General features: G+C 41.1%; 1 protein-coding gene across 1 annotated transcript in view; it reads left to right on the top strand.

Moving 5' to 3' along the window:
• The window catches only part of SYN3 (synapsin III), a 235,902-nt gene that overhangs the window by 15,169 nt on the left and 206,132 nt on the right, over nt 1-14,601 (top strand). The window lies entirely within an intron of this gene.

Consider the following 14,601-nt stretch of genomic DNA (forward strand, 5'->3'; position numbering starts at 1 on the left):
AGCAAATGACACTTTTTCCTACTGATGCATTTGCATCAGAGTAATCTCTTAATTCTCCATTGTTGGCTGGAATTACATTCCACAGGATACTGGCCTGGGGTATGTGCACTGCTTTCTTTTGTAAGAGAGACAGTGAATTGCATCAGGCACATAATAGTGTAAGAGCTACCTTACTCTGATAACTGCAGGCCTTGGTTACCAGACCTGAATACTTCAGAAAGACGTGATTGCCAGAGCGTGTTTCATGTGCTGTACTTTAAGGGAAGACGTTTTAGTCTACTTCTAGGTGTGGATAATATTCTTAAGAATGAGGAAAAAATAAAAACTGATGCAGTTTTCTCCTTCCTAGTGTTCTTAGACTGCCTTGTCAGTGTTAAGGCTTGAACTACAGCCACTGGAGCCCAGCAGAACCTAGCTGTTTTGCTAGGGCACCTTTAGGGTATATCGAGTGACCTATTTGACCCAGTATTTCCTCACAGTAGTGAGCTCCATAGGTTAGTTAACCAGGATTTTTATGGATTTCTTTTAAATTTACTGTAAAAGAATTGGGACCATCTGGTCAGTGAGGTCTTGCTTCAAGTGAGAGTGGTTTTTGTTAAATACTTACATATTCTATGTGCACAGTACAAATGTCACATGGCAACTGGTGAACATATTTAATCTACGCCTTATCTGGTGCCCAGCTAACACTGCATATTGTCTTTTAGTACATTATGGACTCAAATGACTGCTTCTCTATTACAGTACTTAAGAATTAATGTATCCAGATGGTCCAGAACAGTAGGAGTCAGCCTTATGGAGATTTTTTCAGGGTAGGATTGGGAGAGTTAAGTTATCTGTACACATGCCTGAACAACAAACAGCCAATACATTGTTTCCTGAGGGATATTTTCTCTCCACGGGAGACTGGATTCAGTGACCTATTAAGGACGATGCTGCCTCCACCAGAGAGAAGAGGATGGTCAGGGAAGGAGCAGTTGCTCTCTAGGCAGGCTGTGTTGCTTCCAGCTAAGTTAAACTAGCCAGGAGACACTGTTGGTAGTGTATCAGAGAATTTCACTGACAGATCTGAAATATGCGTTCACTTCAGACACAGTGCCATGGCTTTGACTTAGCATTCAGTAGTCCACAGCCAAGCCTATAGACTTCTGTAAATCTCCCTGCCCAGAGCAGCCCTGTAATGGGAAGCCTTCTACAAGGTTTCCACAACTGTGAAGGGGAAAAAGGGCAGATGACTGTCCTCCTTTGTTATAATATTGCTTGTGTCGATTTCTGTCTCCAAACATAAATGTGTAAAATATTTTAAACTAACCAAATTGTCTGTAGAACTTGTTGTTCAATTTGTGTATATGAAAGCTTACCTCCTGTAAGTGTGCATATGTAAATACTTGGCTAAATTTCAGCATTTTTAGTGAACAAACTACTATGCATATTATATTGTCTTTAAGGGATTGTTAGAAAAATCAACATGCTGTAGAAATATCAACACACTACATGCACATCAGCTGGTAGTCCTCTTTCCAGTTCTTTCATGGGTCATAGATCAGACATTTGGTACCCAGCAACAGAGACTCTCTGAACGGCATGTCAGAACTGAAGGCAGCAGGCTTCAGGCTGTAATCTCTGCTCTGGAAAAATTACCAACTGTTCTGCTCCACTGACGTGAAAAATGCATCCTTTCAGTTCTAACAGCTATAAACTGGAGCTGTCCTGGTGTTAGGCAGGTTCAGATGTGAAAGCTGGTGGCAGGATGGAGTTGATAGTGATAGCAACCATCTTGCCATCTGTCATTTCTTATGTAAATTCTCTCCGTTTGGTGTCAGCCCCATGTAGTGTTAAACACCATGACCAAAGAGCAGAATTGGGCTCGTGTCATTCTGTGTGTCTGAGAGGCGGTTTCAAAGCTCTTTCCTGGCACAAAGACTGAGTTACACGTGGTGCATTCAATAGAGTTAGTCCAGAAATAGAGCTTCCATCCCTGGAAAGCTTAAATGTTTTAAAGTTGGCTTCTCCTATGTTCAAAAGAGACAGAAACATAACGAAGGAAAAACACTTCCTGAAAGTCTTCAAATCGGAGATGCTGAATTACTTTGATCAGAAATGACATCTTTCATTCTGATGAAGAAAAATGAAAGGGATGATATTTCAAATATTCCTAATCACAGGACTGAAACTTTATACATTCAAAATATTCTGAGAGTTTGGTTTAGTATTAATGCAGTACTGTTATTTCTATACAGATGTCCCCCTAAATTTCTGTTATTCAAAATTAAACTGCAGGTTCCTAATAGTTTGTCATATACCATTTGAAAATTCAGGAACAATTTGAAAGTTAGGACTGTTACCAGGAAAAAGTAGAAAGATTTTGTTGGTAGTGGTTCTTTTTAAGTTCCAGGTCAAGTGTTTAACAATATTGTTTCTACCATTATTTCTCCATTACCACTTACTTGGTATAGCTAACAATGTCTGATCAGGAAAGGTTGTTAGATAATGCCAGGGGAAAGGGTTAACATCCTTCAATTTGGTCTGCATTGTGATTTAAAGGTTCATAGGAGCCCCATAACTAGAGTATCAATTAACTGAAGATTATCTGACATTCATGAAAATGTCTGAATTATTTACAAATAAGAACAAAGCTCCTTTCTCTGAATAAGGCAGAAAACTTCCAGATCCTGTGGTGTATGTCTGAGTCAGCTGTGGAAGATCCTAGGAAAGAAAAAGAAGATCAAGTTGGGCATCTGTTCCTTGTATCTTTGAGAGTCCAAGCTGGTCAGCGTGCTGCAGCTCCAGTATCATGGGAAGAAACCTTACAGCCATCTTCAGTCTCTGGCTGCTTTCTGCTAGAAAAAGTGTATGATGAGCTGCAGGCAAGAATGGCGATGATTTATTGTTTTAACAGTCAATCAGTCCTAGCTGTTAGCCTTGCTACAATGCTATACGCTCATAATCCAAGCTAATATAGAAAAGCCTCACTAACACAGCTAAAATTGTTCTATAAAAAAATCATGCATGTGTGAGGGGAAGGGTCTGATGATCTGCCAGTGTCCTGAGGCCTTTCTCAAGGGGGCTATGCTGTTTGAGATAACATGTGGAAATGTATTCCTCCTCTTTTGCTGGTAAGCGTACAGCCACTTCTTCCTTAGCCTTAGGCTCCTTGGGTTTATTTTTTTCACTTAATCCACCTACTTGCATGCTCTCCTTTTATTGGTTCTCAGCTGCTCAGTTTTTCTGTTGTTATCTCTAAAACTGCTCTTAACTGAAAAATAAAATCTTGCGTAGCGAGAGCTGCAATTCGCTGATCATCGCAACTTGTGTCCACAGTCTGGGGCCTCTGGCATCATTCTGTCTGTTCTTCCACACCACATGCTGTTCTTCTGTACGGGACATTGCAGCCCACTCTGAATAACTACTCGATACCCCTCTAAACTAAGGTGAAAATAAAAGAACTTTAAGCAACAGTTTAAATATTGCTAGAACAAACTAAATCAGCTCACACTTGAGACAAGTCCAGACAATTCCTGAGACCTTGTGCTGCCAGATCAGTACAAAGCCTTTGGCCTCTAAGTCATAATAATGGAGGTCAAATTTATTGGGTGACACAACAAATCTCAGAGGTGGGGGAAGGGAATAATCCAGTGCAATGTATGCTTATCAGCACCAATGTTGCTCTATAATGGCACCATCCCTAGAAACTAGTCAAACAGTCTTAGTGTGTTTCTTTTATATTAACTCTGTTGGGCCTCATTGTTTCTACATCTAAAAATTTCACAAACAAACATGTAAGTGTCTGCTATATTTGAATACCCCATTTACAACTGCCTTATTACACTCACATTTTTTCCCTTTTCTAACATTGTGCAATGTAGCTTGTATAGCCAGAGAAGGAATACCTTGCAGACATTTAGGTGTATGTTGGAGCTGCTTTCTGAACCACAGCAGACCTCCAATTTTATCAAATCCCTTTTCTTTTTGGCTGGAAGCACTCCAAATACAAGGACTAATCAGTTTTCACAAACAATTCTCATGCTGAATGTCAAAATGACATTGCATTGCAGGAACTGTTAATGGGAGAGCCTTGTGTGATACAAAGAGAAGCAGGCATTTTGTGCATTCTGCTCAGCCCAGCCTTGGCTGCATCCATGCTACAAAGCTAATCCAGACTTCTGAGGAGTACAGTGAAGTGCTGGCACCTTTATGAATAATGCCTGGAAGCTTGGCCAGGGAAACCTTGGAGAGGTTAAAATCAGGCAGAAGGATGTGCAGAAGGATGATGAGAGTTGGTTCGGGACAAACAATCTATTTGTTTTGTTAACCAGTAACGAGACCTTATAAAGCATCACTGAGCATTGTCGTGGCCCAGGATAAACATTTGGTAACCTTTAAATGATTAACATTTGAGGGAGCAGTGGCTGAGAAATGATGTGGCTGTGCTCAGGGCTGTGCAGCTTCCAGCAGGCTCTGCTGCCTTAAGAGGGGGGTGCATAATGCCTAAGGAAAGGAAAATGCTCTGTTCAGGGTGAACAGTGGGTGGAACAGCAGTTTAATGCCCAAGGAAAAGAACTACAGTACTTGAAATATATATATATATATATATATATATATATATGTAAAGGAGATTAAGTAGCAGCTTGGGCTGCAAGAACTACAGGCTGCCCCTGTACTCGGCTCTGGTGAGGCCGCACCTCGAGTACTGTGTTCAGTTTTGGGCCCCTCGCTACAGGAAGGACATGGACGTGCTCGAGCGAGTCCAGAGAAGGGCGACCAAGCTTGTGAGGGGTCTGGAGAACAAGTCTTACGAGGAGCGGCTGAGGGAGCTGGGCTTGTTCAGCCTGGAGAAGAGGAGGCTCAGGGGCGACCTCATCGCTCTCTACAGTTACCTGAAAGGAGGCTGTAGAGAGGTGGGGGTTGGTCTATTCTCCCACGTGCCTGGTGACAGGACGAGGGGGAATGGGCTAAAGTTGCGACAGGGGAGTTTTAGGTTGGATGTTAGGAAGAACTTCTTTACCGAAAGGGTTATTAAGCATTGGAACGGGCTGCCCAGGGAGGTGGTGGAGTCACCATCCCTGGAGGTCTTTAAAAGACGTTTAGATGTAGAGCTTAGGGATATGGTTTAGTGGAGTACTTAGTGTTAGGTCGGAGGTTGGACTCGATGATCTTGAGGTCTCTTCCAACCTAGAAAAATCTGTGAATCTGTGAATCTGTGAAACTAGATTCATTAATTCACTGGATTAAACATCTGTACCACTGCAGATAACAGGCTTAGTCTGACTGTTGTTCTACTTGATTCTTCTTTTTTTTTTTTTTTTTCTTCTTTCCCTTACTGTCTGTCTGAGGGCTTGGGAGAGACAGGAACTATCATGATTTCAGGTGGCCATTGAAAAGTTTGCACTAGGCTATGTAAAGAGTGGTGGTGAGGATGAATGCAGAAATGGTGTTCAGTAAAAAATAATTGAGATTTGGCCCAACACCTCTGCCTATCAGACTTCCCCACACTCACTCAGCAATAGGCATAGACCTGCGGCTTCAGACCTGTCAAGAAATTCCCCCATGCACACATCCCCAACAGATCGATAGAACTTCAGCACAAATCAATTACAGCAAATTGGAAGAAGGAAAAAAAAATGCCAGTGAGTCAGCAACAGTTGGTACTGGGGAAGGAGGAGAACCAAGTTATAAAGTACAGCAAGAGGGTGGGATGGAGTTGCCCAGAAAATTGTTTCTCTTACAGCCAATCTCTAACAAGTGAAATATGCCACTTGGAGTGCTGGCAGCTAACCTGAGAACAGGCTTCCTGAAAAGTTTTTTCCCTGCTATGGAAAAAAAAGATCAGACTCAAATGTTGCATACTCACTTAACATCATTCATGCAAAGAGAAGGAACCTGTTATCTTCGTACAGGGAAAACTAGAGGCCAACAAGTTTTCTGTCAGAAAAATTCATCAGCAGTTCATCTCATGTCCAGATGTGTGTAACACAATGGGTTGGACTTGAATGTGCTGTCCCGGAGAGCACTGTAAGAGAAAACGCAGCTATGGGCTGCATACTAAGGACATGCACAGCTAAGAAAATCATACTAGTATTACAAATTACAAACACTAATAGGACCGGAGAGCATTGCTTTGGTTACTAATGTGACTGGTATTGAATACTTGGAATAATCCTGGGGCGAGGGAGTCGGAATGGTTTTCCAAGACCCTGCTCTGTGAACGCTACTAAAACTGCTCAGAGGAGCTACCCTGTTGACTCCAAAGGCTGATGATATTCTAGTAAGTCTTTATTGCAGTAAATAGCCTTACGTGTTTCCTTGTTTTATGTAAACAATAGCACTGCACACACACATAAAAATTATTTTCATGATCGATTGGCTAAATTCGCAACCCAGCAAAACACTGTTGCACTCAGAAGTGTTTGGCCAAGTCTCAATCTCAACTGGGCCAGAGGGGCACAAGTCCAAAGTGGTTAAAAATCCATCACATAACTTTGGCCTCAGGATATTGAACCCCTGATAAATTGATTAATCATTGTATGACTTAGAGACCAAAACCTGACTGAGCTGAGTTCGTGCTTCCCTGTTGAATCTTGAAAGATTACTTGGTTTTCTTTTCTTACAGCTTCTTTCTTTGAATGCACAGCCTATACTGCAGTGTGCAAAGGAGGGTTGCTGACTGGCTTAATGGCAAAAAGCCACCTCTCAGGCATCGGGGGGACCCAATCCCATGGTAGGGATCAGTAGGTGCATGATGGCCACCATAACCTGATTTTTGTGATGATGATGATGCCATTCCAGAAGGAAGCTATGTGTACAGCATGTTAAGTATGATGGAACTGGGGGATGTTGTAATTCTTCATTTTTCTTCTCAGACTATTCTACATTTTATCTGTAAGACAGGTAATGAAAACATATTTCTTAGGTTTCCTTTGTCTGTGTTACCTTAATATTCTAGCATCACTGATGACAAATAGAAGCAAAGTTGCATTTGCATTAGTAGAAGATTTAATTATATGGGTTCTGACGCCTGAAGACAGCACCTTAAATTACTCTGTCATGTGGGTTTTTTGTGTTTTCGTTTTCTTTTTTTCTCATTTCTCTTCGCTGGCTTTTTCTCTGTGAGACTCTTGATAAACTGGTGGATTGCTGCTTAGAAGCCCATTGGCTTTTGATGCTATTCTCCTCACATAAAATTGAAATAGAGCTTTTGCTTTAGTCTGCTAAACATCAGACGGGTCTGATTTCTCTGCTCTCACCAGCTTTCCCCTACTGCAACTCCACTGATTTACGACTCAGTTACCTTAATTTATAGCTTGAGAAAGAAGCTTTTGAAGCCACAGATTAAAATCTGAACTTGGTTGACTTGTCCATTCATTCTGAATAGCTGTTTTCAGTTGAATATAGTTTTCTGCAAGGTCATTTCAGTTCAGGCTTTCTGAAAAACAGCAAAAAAATCTGAAAGTCTGGCAGTACTTGTGTAGCAGTCAAAGACAGCATTGTTGCTTCAATTAAAATAGGACAGACCCCAGTGGCCTTTACCAATGACTTCTTTCTCTGTGCTGTTCTTGGGGTACCCACTGAATGTCATCATAAATCAAAAGGTGACTGCACTTTGTTATTGCTAGAGAACCATCTAGGCAAAATTTTGATTGAAAGTCTTCATGTAAAACATTTCTGTTCTTTGTTAATGATGCTACAACAGTGGTTTTGCTGATAAAGTCCATAGAAGCAGACTATCATCTGGAGCTGGTCAGATTGAAAGGGCTAATAAGTGTACATGTATTCTCATTTGCATTTTAGTGCTATTTTTTTGGTGATGCTGATATCTGCAACAGAAGCTTTAACAATAAGTTATTGCAGCCACATTTGAGTGCCAATATTTCAGCACACTAATAAAATGCCACTTGTGCCAGCAAAGCTGAAATGCCTGTGTGAGTTACTTGCAACACAGTTACATTCAGTCCAATAAATTATACATGCCCAGGAGTGTCCCTGGGCACCGAGGCCAACTGGCATGGAGTGGCCTATTTCTGTGATAGTAAATACTCTTGGACTCCAGAACAGCATGGCTTGTACATACTGCCTATTGGGAATAGTCCCAGAAGTGCCCTCATCACTGAACCAGGCATAGGGATGGTTGGTGAGTGTCCCAGTGCACTGTTAAAGTTGTACCTACAAATGCCCTTAACTTGGTCAGAAAAATCCTGCTCATGTCCCACTTCTCTCATCACAATGCCTGAATGTGGAAGATTTGCAGAGGACTACTGACTCGAAAATGTTGCTCCCAAATGTTTGGGACTGTACTGTACTGCAGCTGTTTCTTGAGATGAAAAGAATGAAAAGACTACATTCATTTTGATAAACAATATGCTGTGAATTTTTTGTGGCCTAACTAAAAATTTAAAATGAGAGAAGGAAAGAACATGATGTGATGCAACTGGCATAAACACACACTGAGAAGTGAACGATATTGCCCAAAATATGTTGTGCCTGAATGGAAAAACAGAGAACAGGTGAAGCTATAAGTCATGCTCTGGAATATCTTGCTTTCTTCTGCAGTTGGCATTATTCCCCCTTTGTGTGTCAAAGCCTAATGTCTGTATAAGCTAGCACACTCCCAGTGAGTGAGAAATCCACTCCCCCTGCCATCTGCTCTCCTGCATGAATAGTTAGGAGGAGGAAACAGGCCCCGTTTAGGAAAAGAGAGAAGCTGGGAGCCAGGCTACTGCAGAGAGAAAATATCCCATAGAAACAAGTGTCAGGCTGGGAGGAGGGAGAAGAGGGAAGATGGATTTCCAGCCTCAGGCAAGTGCAGCATGCAGCAGATGATGCTGCTCACAACAGCCAGCGGTGCTTGTAGTGGGCACTGAGAGGGGGGAGCAGCACTCACATTCCAGCAAACACCATCCTTGCAAATGTGCCCGAGCCAGCCCTTCTGGGATCCCTTTAAAGTGATTGCCACAGCTCGTGCCTTGTGTGTGATCTTTGAGGTGCTCTGCATCGGCTGAGCAGCAGGACCAAAGATGTGGTCTCCCTCAGAACAAACTCGCTCTCAAAGAGCCTTGCTTCTATCCTCTGAGTATCTCAGTCTTGTGTTTAGTTGATCCATTTCCTTTTGGAGTTTAAGAGCATCATATCATACTTTATTTCCTAGAGCAATTGATTTGCACTCCATATGGCCTTGTGGGACATCCAGAAACAAATACTTATCACGAAATGACTGTTTCTAACGTTGGCTGCTCGCACATGAGGGAAGTGTTAGCAGCACTGCAGGAAACCTGAGCCTCCACCTGTAGCTCGAGTTTATTTTCTGTAGGTTCACAGCTATAAAGGAAGAATCTGTATCATCCACATCTCTTACTGATTGTAAAGCCTTATTTCTTTACAGGAAATTTAGAACAACAAGTAAGACAGATATTCATCTCGCACTTCTTGTGAAAAGATTTATAAACCTTTTTATAGGTAACTAGAAAAGACGGTCAATGTCCCAGCATTTGTCTCCTTGAAATTCTTCAGGGTAGATAATCCAGCAAATTTATGGTCTTTCATTTTATTCTCCATATTCAGCATTGTGGCTGTTTTCCAGTCAAGCTTTAAATCAACACCTGGTAGCACTGAGTCTCTTCTTCCTGGTCGTCAGCAAGATCAGGGCATCAGCACAGCTAGCAAGTCTGGTCAGTGCCCTTGTACGTAGTACATCATATGGACAGTACCTACTGTGCAATACTGTGTTCTAGTCCCAGATGTGGCAACAGGCAGAAGATGCAAGCCTGAAAATGCTAGGCTCTAGATAAAATTGTCAGTATCCCTTCTTTGAGTAGAGATGTGACTTGATTAGACATATCAAAGGGAAGAGCACTGGGACACTGGTGTGCAGGATGGCATTTCCAGCTGCTTTGCCTATGGGAGATGTTCCTATATGCACTGAAAAAAAAAAAAAAAAAGAACTCTATTCTTGCATACACGTGCATGCAAATGGCTGTATTCACTTTTCATCCTGTAGTAACTTTTTTTCGCATTCTATCAATAAAGATAAACATACTTCTTCCCTCGGCCATGTAATTTTTATAAGTTTTAATGCCCTTCCACCCCCATCCCATGGGCACACATTTTTACAACATAGAGAATTAAAGCCGTATTTCAGGGGGAAAAATGTTGCATAGCTTTGTGTGTGTGTTTATCCCCTCTTGTGAAAAAAAACTCTCCTCCAGGTCTATAGCTGCCTTTTCAGTGTGTAAGGTATCTGTCTTAAAATAAGTTGCGCAATCCTGTATACCTAGCCACTCACCCTTGTTAGCTATGGTTGATCTCTGTTTTTGATCTTGCTCTCTCTGAGTAAGGTTGGAGCAGTTTATCACGTAGATAAACTTCCAGAAGTTCCCTCAATATAACCCCATTATTCAACAATAACAAACCCCAGATGCATTTTTGATATTGTTCTTTGTTAGTAACAAGACCCTTTTTTGCACATCACCAAAGGTGAATGCATGTATTTTATCTCCTCACACCTTTACCTCACCCTTGTGGTTCCTGCTGATTATTTGAACTTTTATTTCATGTAGTAATTAATGTGTTGTAATAAATTAATTTTTGAGTTTCTTTCCTCCTTCATTAATGCAGGAAACTCTTTGTTGTTCAAAGAGGCTATGTGTCTGCCAGGTTTCACACAACTCATTAAAAAGGACCTTTCAATACTGTAAGCAAATCAACCCTCAACCCAAGCAAAACAGATAGGGACATGGGAAACTGTGGTGGTTCTACTTGCATATTCATCTCTCTTTTGCACAGGTAGATTTTTGTTTGTTTGTTTGTTTCCTAACTGATGTTCCCAATATCTGTGTTTTTCTTTTTCTTGCTTGAAGCGAAAAAGCTTTAATTGAGGGTAAAGGCTGTTCTGCCCTCATGCTTAGGATCCTGGATATTGTACACTTCTATAAACTCCAAAAATGTGTGTTGTTTTTCTCCCTTTCCCTGAAGCAGAAGGTGTTTTGCTTTGTTTTGTTTTTTTCCTTTTCAACAGCTGGTAGTATCTGCATTCTGGGCAGTATCTGCCTATCTAGTGACCACAGTGAGCTTCCTTGTATCGTAATAGTTTGAAAGCCTGGAGGACTTTAAGACGTGTCAGAAGTCATTAAAATGTAGAAGCTTCATCCGCCCACAGTGGTTTCTCTTGATTTTTTTTAACTTTCACTGCGGTAAAGACTCTTTGGGTGTTTTTCTTCCCTCTTTAATTAAAGCAGACAGAAGACTTCTCTGTGAGGTTCTGTGTCTGTTGAATTTCACACTTTGCTTTATTTGAGTAAACAGACCCCATAAATATGTATGGAGAAGAAGCCCCAGCACAAGTAAATTGTTGCAGCTCTTTTCAGAAAATATAAACCTTTCTGAGTGTTTAGTGTGTATTGCTTAGCATGTAGTTGCACTGGGGGTATGTTGTAAAGTAGTTTTGAACTTCTGCTCTAAGTCCAGCTGTGAAGAGGTAGAGTTTGCATGACTGTGTTCACAAGAAAAGGGCAGACGCTATGGCATTTGGGGCTCTGTTGTCTTTTCTTCTCTGTGGGGCCTTTCAGTGCCTGCTCAGGAGCTGAGCTAAAGGGGTACCTACTGAACCAGAGAAGGGAAAAGAAGCTTAAGTGGAACAGAACATTTGACTAAGATAACTAGTGAAATGTACTGAATTTGGAAGGCTTAGAAAACCTGAAGCTATCCAGATATGCTCATTTCAAAAACATTAGGAACCAGAGAGAGAACTATACTAGAGATATATAAATTTTAAACCCATGAACATGGGAAAGACATCCATTTTGGCTAAAAGATTTATTTTTTTTTGTTCAGGCAGATGGTCATTTAGGTAGCAGAAGTAGAAAAAAATAGGGAATAGAGAAGACCCCGTTGCAGAGATCAGTGAAATGTCTGAGCTATAGATATGAAAGCATTCTCCTGGCTGTTCATGAGACACGATTACCATGTGTTTTTGTTTAAGCACATTTGCAGGACAGTACTAGAGAAAAACAGCGAAAACTGATGGGGTGTCATTGCCTATCACTTACATGCCTTATAGACATACAATATCGCATTTGTTATCGTTAAGGCTGTAAACACCCTTAATCTGTACCACAGCCTCTAAAGCCAGAGCTGCTGCTCTAGAATAACTGACTTATTTGATCCCAGAACATTATCTACAGAGAAGAACAGGCTATATTCAAAGTTTTCCTGAAGTCATATTATTTATGATGCACCAGAGGAAATATGGGAGGTCCCGATGGTGGGAAAGGTGGTCAATACCAATGCTGTCCTAGTGTGCCATTTGGTCCTTAGAGTTCTGTCTGGAGCTGGAGCAGATGCCCTGTTTACTCTCAATTTCACTCCAGCCTGCTGCAGCTCTCTCCTTTCCCTTTAACGTGCTTTGAGAACGGCATTTAGCCAACAACGTTAGGGAACATGTTTGTATTTGGCCCTCTTATCAGTCAATGAGTAGTTCTAAATTAAAACATGACTTTTGTGCTCATGTTGTCTGTGGTTTCGTTTTACAACCTTGCAAGTAGTTTCTCATTAGATTCCTATGCCCCTGGGAAGTGAGTCGTGCTGAAGTACAGTGGTTATTTGCCCACTGCAGAGTGCTGTTTGAAAAGCTCCCCTAGGATGTGTGTACTCTTGAAAGAATTTATTCCCTCACCTTTCTTCTCTCCTAAAGGAGCCTGCATGGCTACACCAGGGTCCTTGTACATTGCCCTCAATCCTACTGGTTCTCCATGTCCTTTTCCCCCTTTCTGCCCCTTCCTTGTTCCTCCCACCTCACCCTGTCCCTTGCTATGTCCTGCATTTTATGGTAATGTCAAACATGCCTCTCTCCAGAGCCCAGCAGAGCTGCTGTAGCTGATGCTGCAAGCAGCAATTGCTGCACAAGAGTACCTAGCTGAGATCTTTGATTTATGCAGAAAAATGTGCCTCTCCATCCAACCTATCTAATTCTTCCGAGGAAAGCCTTTCACATGTTGTATCCGTATTCTAAATTCTATAGCTGGTAGAGGGATAGACCATTTGAAAAAATAGTAAGGTTTAGTTGCCAGAATTCACAATTCTAATATTCTACCCTTAATAGCAGGTGCACCTTAATATTAAAAAATAAATAAAAATGAAATGAGCAGTTAATCAGAGCATTTGTTTTGTTTTCTACCCTCAGGTGCTAAATATAAGAGGTGTTTAAAAGGAGGAAGGAGACAACTCAGCAAAAAAATTATTCCTACATCTTAATTTCCTTTGTTTCATCACTCCAAACCTCAATTTTCTATTCAAATAAGTGCAAAGGTACTATTGAGATTTTTGTAATGGAGTATTGCTTTGTGCTTCAAACCTCAATGGAAAAGGCAGCAAGACAAACTGTTACCTTAGGGGACAGCAGAACCTTGGATGTGCCAGAAAAAAAAATATCAGAGAAAAAAATCAGCTACCTGTATTGCACTGCTGGAGAACCCAAGAAAAATTCAGTTTCCTATGGCTCATGTAAGCTGCAAACTCAAAGGCTGGAGGCAGTTAGTTAAGCAAAACTCAGACAAAAACAGCAAGAGTTGGAGTAGAAGCTTTGCAGTCATGAAACATCTCCTTGCTAGCAAAACAAAAGTTGACTTAGCTGGGCAGATGTATGGGGAAAGTAGAAGCATTTCTCCTTTCAGTGAAGGGTGACATCCAGGTCAAGTTCTGAATGGGTATTTTGATCCGTAATAATTCATTCGGTGTGCGCTATACATAAATAGCAAGTGGCTACTCAGAGTGACAAGGAGGGAAGAAGAATATTTAGGAAAACTGTGAAAATTGTTTCCTAATTCCCAAGATATTTGTGATAAACGGTTAAGAAGATGTGGTCCAAAATTATGCAGCTTCAGAGTCTGCAGTGAATGCTATTGGGTTGAAAGGCCTCAGGGTACAGCCGTTATCATTTTAGACACAACAGTAGGTAATAAAAATGGAAACTATTGCTTAGAAAAAAAATTGTTTTTCTGGCATGATGTGTGGAAGTAGGGATAAAAACTAGATTTTGTAGTGCAGCAATAGGTCTCAAAAATATGCCTGAAATACTGAAAAGTATCAAGAATCCAGCGTGATAACAGGAAACAAAAAACGTGTTTTTAAAGTTTCTGAAATAGAAAGTTTGTCTCCCTTCCTTTTCTTCTCATTCTTGTTAGGTTCAGTCCTGCACATGGTGAGATTTTGAATATCAAGGTGGTTTTGAAAGCGAAATCAGAGGAGTGTCTAACTTTCCAGGCATTTTTAACCTGACTTTGTACCCATGTTTAGTCGATGCCACCATTTTGTAAGCTAAATTCAGTTTTGGAATACTAATGATGCTATTTTGGTGCGTTGGTACTCTGCAGCTCCAAACAGCAGATCCCAATTTCTTTTGTTCAGAGGTAACAAGGAGGACGGGAAGCTGGGTAGACCTGGGAGAATGAGACAGCCTCTCCCACACAAGTTGGCCAAGGAACTTGATGGAGGCAGTCCAGGGCTTTCTATTTCACTTTCTAGTGCTGATCTTACAACTTATCCACAGGTACCCAAGCTTTTATTAGCCAACAGATTTCTGGATAAATTTTTTACATGCTTTTTTGTATTCGT

This window comes from Anser brachyrhynchus (genome assembly GCF_964034855.1).
Source record: "Anser brachyrhynchus genome assembly, chromosome: 1".
Classification (NCBI taxonomy): domain Eukaryota; kingdom Metazoa; phylum Chordata; class Aves; order Anseriformes; family Anatidae; genus Anser; species Anser brachyrhynchus.